Source organism: Coenobita brevimanus, chromosome 104, assembly GCF_032717465.1.
Source record: "Coenobita brevimanus isolate Jiangsu-jjx chromosome 104, ASM3271746v2, whole genome shotgun sequence".
NCBI lineage: Eukaryota > Metazoa > Arthropoda > Malacostraca > Decapoda > Coenobitidae > Coenobita > Coenobita brevimanus.
In genome coordinates, this window is record NC_137057.1 from 37,077,754 (window position 1) to 37,088,518 (window position 10,765).

A 10,765-nucleotide genomic window follows, 5' to 3' on the forward strand; every position below is an offset into this window, starting at 1 on the left:
TGTCTGTCTGTCTGTCTGTCTGTCTCTCTCTCTCTCTCTCTCTCTCTCTCTCTCTCTCTCTCTCTCTCTCTCCAAGTACTGCCTTCCTATTTATCCATCAGTTAATATATCTTTCAGCCTCTTTCTCTATCTATCTACCTAACCAACACTTAACCCCCTCCTCACCTGGGTAAGCCTTAACCCTCCTAGTGCCATGCCTCTCCCTGCCTCAGCCTGCCTAAATGTTGGTGGTTGAGGCGGGGTGCGACAGAGAGAGGGCCGAGTGTGACAGAAAACGGGGCGCTCCTCCTGGCTGGGGACACTGCAGCAGGCTCTCAATGCAAGACCCATTGAGCAGAAGTAGGGCGGCAGAGGCTACTGATGAACAGGCTAGGCTCGTGGGTAGGGTAGGTAGGCAGGAGGTGTTGTGGTGTTCCATGGCGGCTAATTCCTCGCCTGAAAATAATGTCATGAAGTTTAATTAGGAAGATTAGTAATAAGTTGTACATAATGAATGATAATAATGACAGTGATAAGAATGATAATGATAATAATGGCAGTGATAAAGAGTGGCAGTGATGAAGAAGACCGATATTACTGACTGATTATAATGAGTGATAATAACCACAATGATAATAAAGACTGATAATAATGAGTGACAGTGAATGAGAATGATAATGACAGTGGTAAGAATGATAATGATAATAATGACAGTGGTAAGAATGGTAATGATAATAATGACAGTGGTGACAATGGTAATGATAATAATAACAGTGGTAAGAATGGTAATGATAATAATAACAGTGGTAAGAATGGTAATGATAATAATGACAGTGGTGACAATGGTAATGATAATAATAACAGTGGTAAGAATGGTAATGATAATAATGACAGTGGTGACAATGGTAATGATAATAATAACAGTGGTAAGAATGGTAATGATAATAATGGCAGTGGTGACAATGGTAATAATAATAACAGTGGTGACAATGGTAATGATAATAATAACAGTGGTGACAATGGTAATGATAATAATAACAGTGGTGACAATGGTAATGATAATAATAACAGTGGTGACAATGGTAATGATAATAATAACAGTGGTGACAATGGTAATGATAATAATAACAGTGGTGACAATGGTAATGATAATAATGACAATGGTGACATGTAATGATAATAATGACAGTGGTGACAATGGTAATGATAATAATAACAGTGGTGACAATGGTAATGATAATAATAACAGTGGTGACAATGGTAATGATAATAATAACAGTGGTGACAATGGTAATGATAATAATGACAATGGTGACAATGGTAATGATAATAATGACAATGGTGACAATGGTAATGATAATAATAACAGTGGTAAGAAAGGTAATGATAATAATGACAGTGATACATTGTGATAAAAAATGAGGGAGGCAATAATTATACTTTTCATTCTAACTTGGTCCATATTTTCTTCCTTTTGCAGCTTATTTCACATGACGCAGTGCCAGAAAAAGATAGTACTACGGTTCTACGTCCTTTCCATAGCACTTCATCGTGACTAGCGCCATATTCTAGTGTAAATCCACTGTTACACCTCAGCATTCAAAATAAAGAGATGACAGTTTTATGCCAAGTTAGAGTAAAAAGAGTATAGTGATAAGTAAAATAACAGTGATACAGATAATGATACAAAATTTTAGCAAACGTTCGTACCATTCATCGAAATTGTTGGCCCCGTTTCTTGTCGTCTAAGGAAGCTCCCGAACACCTTTTCCTAAGCGATTTATTTTCCTTATTACACCTTGCCGTCCCGTTCTGTGTTACTTAAATCATATCACCCAACTCTTCAAAAATAACTTACAAAAGGATATCAGCCAGACTTATCCAAAAATAAATCGGTAAGGAAGTGGTGTCGGGGAGCCTCCTTACCCGACGAAAATACGAGCCCTGAAGTCTTAATAATAAAAATAATTTTATTATAAATGTAAAATTAGCGAGACATCTGATATTTTTTACTTCATGCACTTGAGTAATCAATTGTGATGAATGATATAAATGATAATAACTAGATCTTGCTGGTGTTGGTAGGAAATATATGAGGGTTCGTCATGAGAGAGAGAGAGAGAGAGAGAGAGACAGACAGACAGACAGACAGACAGACAGACACACAGACACACAGACACACAGACAGAGAGGAAGATAAGAAAAGTAATCTTCCCTTTGTCTTTATCTCAGAGGAATATTAATATACAGGTGATGCGTGTGTTGTATCCTATGGTTTTCGTGGAGAGGTCATGAGAGATGTGTATTACATGACTGAGCTTCACACGTGATATTACCTGGATGAACTCTGTTTTGGGCTTATTACCTGTGTGTGTGTGTGTGTGTGTGTGTGTGTGTGTGTGTGTGTGTGTGTGTGTGTGTGTGTGTGTGTGTGTGTGTGTGTGTGTGTGTGTGTGTGTGTGTGTGTGTGTGTGTGTGTGTGTGTGGAACCATCATCAATGACCTATTGCACCACCTTCACCTGACCTCATTACTTGTGGATAGTCATGCATTAAGGAATTAGTTGTATCTAGTTAGGTCACAGGGCGTCATTCCTCTCTCTCTCTCTCTCTCTCTCTCTCTTCGTTTTGAAGGGGCGAACTGAGACTCGTTTTAAAACCCTTCACCTGACAGATTTTCCATATGCAATGAGTAATATGGCAGTGTGTGGTGTGGCAGTGTGTCGTGTGGCAGTGAATGGTCTGACAGTGTGGTGTGGTATGTGTGGTGTGGCATTGTGTGGTGTGGCAGTGTGTGGTGTGACATGTGTGATGTGGCAGTGTGTGGTTGGCAGTGTGAGGTGTGGCAGTGTGTGATGCGGCAGTGTGTGATGTGACAGCATGAGGTGTGGTGTGGCGATGTGAGGTGTGCCAGAATGTGGTGTGACACCGTGAGGTGTGGCAGTGTGTGGTGTGGCAATGTGAGGTGTGGCAGAGTGTGGTGTGGCAATGTGAGGTGTGATACAGTGTGGTGTGGCGGTGTGAGGTGTGGCAGTATGTAGTATGAAAGTGTGTGGTGTGGCAATGTAAGGTGTGGCAGGGTGCGATGTGGCAGAGTGCAGTGTGGCAGAGTGTGGTGTGGCAGTGTTTGGTGTAGCAATGTGAGGTGTGGCAGTGTGTGGGGTGGCAGTGTGGGGTGTGGCAGATTGAGGTGTGGCTGTGTGGTTTGGCAGTGTGAGGTGTGGCAGAGCGTGGTGTGGGAGAGTGTTGTGTGGCAGTGTGGGGTGTGGCAGTGTGTGGTGTGGCAATGTGAGCTGTGGCAAAATTTGGTGTGACAATGTGTGTTGTGGCAGATTGTGGTGTGGCAATGCGGGGTGTGGCGGTGTGATGTAATGCAGTGTGTCGTGCTGCAATGTATAGGTTGGCAATAGGAAAAGTTATAATGTCTGTTTTACACAAACTTCCCAAACTCCATGTACTCAAAACGTATGTCTCTAAAACTCTCAATAAATACTTGTAAATTTTTAACACGTATACAGGTATCATGTGTGTGTTGAATATATCGGAAATTCCAATGACTATGATGTTACATAATCTCCAGCTCATAACACGTGCTGTGATCGATGTATTTAGATTCCTATTACATATTGAAGCGATTTGCAGTGTTGGATAGCACTATGTTACGTAAGTCTGTATTTAATATGAGATGGGGAGATGTGGCAGTGTGAGCTTTGGTAGTGGGCTGTGTTGTGAGGTGTGGTAGTGTGTGGTATGGAAGTATGAGGAGGGGTAGTGTGAGGTGTGGTAGTGTGTGAAGGGGTAGTTTGAGGTGTGGTAGTGTGAGGTGTGATAGTGTGTGGTGTGGTAGAATGAGGTGTGGTAGTGTGAGATGTGGCAGTGTGGGGTATAGCAGTATGGAGAGTGATAGGATGTGTGAAATGAGACTGAGATGTGGCGGCGTGGTGCGAAATAGTATGAGATGTGCTAGTGTTGGGTGTGGCAGTGCGAGGTGTTGTAAACTGACGTGTGACAGGGCGTGGTGTGGTAGTATTAGGTGTGTCAGTGTGTGTGTTGTGGTTGTGTGGTAGTGTGTGATGTGGTAGTGTTTGGTGTGACAGTGTGAGGTGTGGTAGTGCGAGGAGTGGTAGTGTGAGGTGGTAGTTTGAGGTAGCAATGTGTTATGTGGCAGAATAAGGTAACGTGATGTGCGGTGTGGCAGTATGTGATATGGCAGTGTGTGGTGTGGCAGTATGTGATATGGCAGTGTGTAGTGTGGCTGCAAGAGTAAGGAGGAACGTGATGTGTGATGTGGCAGTGCGAGAACCATCTCAGATTAATAAAATAGGCTGGTGGTGGCAAGGATAAAGTATTAATGCCGACGCTCACTACTAAACACTTGCACTGTAATGTTTTATAATCTTATATACTTCAGAGTGCATAACTGGGACACTTTTAATTGGTGGGGTTAGATACACCTTTCATTAACCTTATCATTTCTACAGGTCCTTCGCAAGACAAATATCACCTTAAAAGTTAACAAGTCCTAAACTAATCCCTATATCAGATGACTCAGTGGCTCTCATCTCACCTTTCAACACGTGCGCGGTAACATTCAGAGGCTCTGTACACGTGGAAGAGCACGTGTAGGTTTCAGAATCGGAGGGTGTGGCTTTGGAACGGGACAGGGTGAGTCGGGAAACAGGCGTCGTCACGCTATCATCGGTGACCTGGAAATCGCTAGCCTTTGGGGTGAGAATGGGCTGGCCTCCTCTATTCTATGCGAAGAAGGCTGGAGATGGACATCCTTGGACTTGTGATATTACTTCCAGGCGACTTCCAGACTAGACCTACACCTCTCTCCTCGGTTCTGCTGTTGCCACCGCCTCTGTTGTTGGAGAAGTAGCTGTTTAAACGGATATATGAATGACGGAAACAGTAGCTAAAAAGAATGTAAATGGCTTACCAGTGGACAGCCCTGGACTTGGCACACCACTTCCAGGCGACTTCCAGACTGCATGTACACTCGATCAAAAAAGTATCGGTGCACAGGGGGTGCGATGCCTACCGAAAAGGTTCGAACAACTGCTGACATTACCAACGTCTCATTGTGTATCATCAGTGTCTGTCTATATAAACATTACATTTGCTATATGTTTGCAAGAGGATATTCCTAGCTGGCGATATATAACACCTCCCGACATCAAGGCTACCAACGTGTGGTAGGTAGGATACTAATATTTCAGTGACCTTCGTTCTGTGGTCCCAAATGTTTCACGCATGTTGTGCACCGATACTTTTGTGACCGAGTGTACACCTCTCTCCTCGGTTCTACTCCTGCCACGGCCTCTGTTGATGGAGGGAAGGGTGTTTTAGTGGATAACTGATGGATAGAAATTATTAACCAGTGACTTACAAAAGATGGACACCCTTGGACTTGACACACCACTTTCAGGCGACATCCAAACTGCACATACACCTCTCTACTCGATTCGACTAAATTTTATCGATGGAAGGATGTTAATTGAGACGGATGCAGTAAGGAAGAGATGGGCAGAGTATTTTGAAAGATTGTTAAATGTAGAGGAGGAAAGGGTAGTTGAGACTGTGGCGGATGCAAGGGTGCAAGGAATAAATGTGTTGGGAGAGTTGAATGATTCTTTGATCACAAATGAAGAAGTGCAGGAGGCTGTAAAGGAGATGAAAAAAGGGAAAGCTGCAGGTATGGATGGGTGTGCTGTGGAATGCCTGAAGGGTGGTGGAGTGACTATTGTTGACTGGTTAGTAAGATTGTTGAATGTGTGCTTTGTGAAAGGTATGGTGCCAATTGACTGGGGAAGTGCTTGTGTGGTCCCGTTGTATAAAGGCAAGGGTGATAAGTATGAATGTACTAGCTTTAGAGGTATAAGTCTTTTGAGCGTTGTAGGTAAGGTGTATGGTAGAGTGTTAATTATGAGAGTTAGAGAGGGTACAGAGGGAGTGATTCTGTGATTGGTGATGAGCAGTGCGGCATTAGGAGAGGGATGGGATGCGTGGATCAGATGTTTGCTGTGAAACAAGTGTGAAAAGTATTTAGCGAAAGGCAATGATGTGTTTTGGGCATTCATGGATTTAGAGAAAACGTAGGATACAATTGGTAGGGAGGCTTTGTGGACTGTTTTGAGATTGTATGGACTTGATGGTAGGTTACTAAAAGGCGTGAAAAATTTTTATGTAAATAGTAGAGCGTGTGTAAGAGTGGGAAATACTTTGAGTGATTGGTTTCCCGTGAGAGTGGGGCTGCGGCAGGGATGTGTGATGTCGCCTTGGTTGTTTAATTTTTATACGGATGGTGTTGTAAGGGAGGTGAATGCAAGAGTTTTAGGTGGAGGTCTGAGTCTGGTGAATGTTGATGGTAGAGAGTGGAATCTGAAGCAGCTGCTGTTTGCAGATGATACTGCACTGGTGGCTGATTCAGAGGAGAGATTGAGACAGTTGGTAGAGGAGTATGGAAGGGTGTGTGAAAGGAGGAAATTGAAAGTAAATGAGAATAAGAGTAAAGTGATGAAGTGTACGAGGTCGGTAGATGGTAAGGGGATGAATATAGTTTTGAATAGTGAGTTACTTGAGGAGGTAGAGTGTTTTAAGCATTTAGGGTCACATGTTGCTGTGGATGGAAGAATAGATGCAGAAGTGAAGTTTAGAAGGAATGCAGTAGGAAAGGTGCTGAGAGGAATGAAAAAAGTGTTTAAATATCTTTCGCTTAGAATGGATGTAAAGAGAAGGCTGTATGATGGTGTTGTGGTGCCGACTCCATTATATGGGGCTGAAACATGGAATATGGGTGTAGCAGAGAGGAAAAGTTTGAATGTAATGGAGATGAGGTGTCTGAGGAGTATGTGCGGAGTGACGCGTATGGATCGAGTGAGAAATGATGAAGTGCGAAGGAGAACTGGAGTTATTCGGGAGATGACTGATCGAGTTGAGCAGAGGGTGTTGCAATGGTTTGGGCATATGGAGAGAATGGATAATGAGCGATTGGTGAAAAAGATAACTAGATCTGATGTGAGAGGTGTAAGGCTGAGAGGGAGACCATGAATAGGATGGGTGGACAGTGTGAAGAGAGCGTTGAATGCGAGAGGGATGTCTATTGAGCAAGGAAGAGTGGCTGTGCATGACAGAAATAAATGAAGAGAAATTGTGAATGAATAAATGATGACGCAGCCCTGGGGGGATATTCTCCCGCATTTGGTCTGATCAGCAAATCAGGTCAGGTGCTGGTAAGGGGATGGGTCTATTATGATGTGGCAGGGGTAAACCAGCTCTGCTGTCGGACCCTGCTGCGGATGTCACTGCTTGCACTGCGCAGTTGACCCTTGTGCGGTGTGGTGCGGTGAGGATCTGTCCGTTCTCCCCTTTGGGGCTAAGATGCGAATGAATGTGTTTGAATGGATGAGTAAATGGGAAGTGTGTCGTCCTGTCTCGGCTACCTCCCTTTCCTTGGGGGAAGCAGCCTAGGTATATAGATAGATAGATAGATAGACAATGATATTAGAAGCGATAAAGGAAATGAAGGAATATGAAGTTTTTTTTTTTAATGCAATGAAGGAACCAAAGGCTTGTAAGATTGTTCACTCAAAAAAAAAAAAAATAAAAAAAATAAAAAAAATAACAGAGAGCCAAATACAAGATGTGTTCATTTCGAGATGCCTGCACACACCGCGTGTCAAAGGCTGAAGGTCATAGAAAGAAAAACAGATAGAGTAAGACAGTTCCAGAAGTACAGTACAAATATAAGGGCAGTTGATGAGCAGTGTCAGGGCCCAAGTGGAAGCTCATAAGGGTACACCTGTGGACTAAAATATACACAATAATGAAAACCTGCTATCTCAAGGAAGAAAAACTTATGGACAAAAGCAGTGAGTGGGTAAATCATTTGATGAGTCAGGAACGGATTAATAATGACGAATTGTACACCTCTGCTCGGCACACCTAGATAGATGGATGGATAGACTGATAAATAGATACACAGATAGATATATAGATATTTAGATAGACAGATAAATTAATAAACATAAAGCCAAATTCCGTCATGCCTAGCTATAATATCAACATTCCCCCCAGCACCAGTTCACATCTGTAATAAAAGCAGACTATGTTACTGGCAGCGCAGGTTGCATTGCGGCCACGAATCTGGACTAATAGATTGATAGATAGATGGACAAATAGACAGAAAGATAGACAGATAAATTGCCTGGAACCTAGACTAACATTAATGACCTCGTTTGATGCCCTGGGTGGAAACAATAATAACTACATTACTGAGGCCATGGTTCACACACACACACACACACACACACACACACACACACACACACACACACACACACACACACACACACATTTACCTCCATGTGTGTGTATGTTGATAAACACTGATTAGGGACTTAATTCTGTCACTATAATGGTACTTCTAAAACTTTATTCTGGCTATGTCCTAATGATTTTTTTAATTTAAGGAAAATGACTGAGACGTTTGAATTGGGAGAAGACACATATTTACGTGTGTGTGTGTGTGTGTGTGTGTGTGTGTGTGTGTGTGTGTTTTAAGGATTAGGGACTGCTCTCTCTCTCTCTCTCTCTCTCTCTCTCTCTCTCTCTCTCTCTCTCTCTCAAAAGCATAGTTATTTTTTGCAGTGAAATTGACAGTGTCAGGGTGGAGGGGGGGTAGAAAATTGTATTCGTCCTGAAAGGGTTACAGTTTAGAGGTAAATGATAGCAAAAAAGTAAACTCGTCTAGAAAGCCAGCTACCTCGCATCGTCGAAGTGATAAGAAAAATAAAAAGAAAAAACATTCTCTCACTGAAAAGGTTAAGAATTAGTGACGAGAGAGAGAGAGAGAGAGAGAGAGAGAGAGAGAGAGAGACAGACAGACAGACAGACAGACAGACAGACAGAGACAGAGACAGAGACAGAGAGACAGAGACTAGCCCAGAAGTAATAGTTTGTGTAATGAGACTAAAAAAGGTAATGGCTAAAGGAATACAGAAAGTGACAAAAAAATAGATACACGTAAAAAAAATTGTCACCTTGCATCGTCCAGTGACAGAAAAAAGAAGGAAAAAGAAAAAGAAAAAATACAAACAATACTTCCTCCTGTTGAAAAGGTTACTACTTGGTGACCAAAAATACTGTATATATATATATATATATATATATATATATATATATATATATATATATATATATATATATATATATATATATATATATATATATATATATATATATATATATATATATATATATATATATATATATATATATATATATATCATCATCAGCCGCTGAGGTCCACTGCAGGACCGGCCTATCCCTACCGAAGCAGAGACGATACCCAGTGGCTTAGGCTGTCTGGTAGAGACTGTATGTAGGGTGAGAAGTGCTTGTGTGATTATAGTGTTGTAGTGGCTTTGGATGTGTGTGTAGTCTGTGAACCAAGTGTAATCGGCCCGCCTTAAGCCGATTGGGTGCAAGCATACTATACCTCATGCCAATTAATCTGGCCAGGCATGTATGGCAACACTGTTCCTGCCGAGATTCTGATTGGCTGGAGGTGTTTGTTCGATTTCGTTGTTGCTTAAACCGATACCTTGTTTATTATCAGATGTGATACTGAGCTTGTCGACAATACTATCGTCAAAAGCAATAAGAAATTCGTTATACTGTACAGTATACTTATCAACAACGAAGTGTTCGTAGGAAGGTAGAGATACTGAGTCAACAAAGTATTATAACAGTCCAAGTCAAGGTCAGCATTCGAACAATTCCTTTAAATCTCTGACACTCCGTAATATAACAGAAAATTAAGGAAACCCGCATAATCTCAGCGTTGGTATACCACACATTTAAATTTCAAGATCAGTCCACACCCTTAAATCGTGCCACAACTCTGAATGATTAAAAATTCTAATGAAAAGACGAGTTCTGCGGGGAGGGAGGTTTGAAAATATCGCGAGAAATCAAAGTAGGCTAAAGTAAAACTATTTCAATTATATCTTCTATTATCACAGTACAGACTGATCTTAAAATTTAAATGTGTTATACCAACGCTTAGATTAAGCAAGTTTCCTTAATTTTCTGTTATATTACGGAGTGTCAGAGATTTAAAGGAATTGTTCGAATGCTGACCTTGACTTGGACTGTTATAATACTTTGTTGATTCAATATCTCTACCTTCCTACGAACACTTCGTTGTAGATAAGTATATAACGGATTTCTTATTGCTTTTGACGATAGTATTGTCGACAAACTCAGTATCACATCTGATAATAAAAAGAGTATCAGTTTTAGCAACAACAAAATCGAACAAACACCTCCAGCCAATCAGAATCTCGGCAGGAACAGTGTTGCCATACATGTCTGGCCAGATTAATTGGTATGAGGTATAGTATGCGACACTGGTTCAACCACAGCACCACTTGTGTCCGCCAAAGTAGCAAGTGGCTTGTTGAACGCTTCCCAAAGTTTTTTACAACTCTGGCGGGAGGCGAACCCGCGCTCACCAGCGTGCGAAACGCACACTCTACCACTGTATCACAGAGGCTCCATATATATATATAAATATATATATATATATATATATATATATATATATATATATATATATATATATATATAGATAGATAGATAGATAGATAGATAGATAGATAATTAATAATGTAAATTTGCTGCAAAAAGTTAGGTTACCTTGGACAGTGAAAGTGACGGGGCTGGTGATGGGCAGGATAGGGGAGACTGGCAGAGATAGCACCACACATCGTTCAGTAAAA

General features: G+C 41.5%; 1 pseudogene; it reads right to left on the reverse strand.

Moving 5' to 3' along the window:
• Positions 1-217: 217 nt before the first annotated feature.
• LOC145416081 (uncharacterized) overlaps positions 218-10,765 on the reverse strand; it is a 14,345-nt pseudogene continuing 3,797 nt past the window's right edge.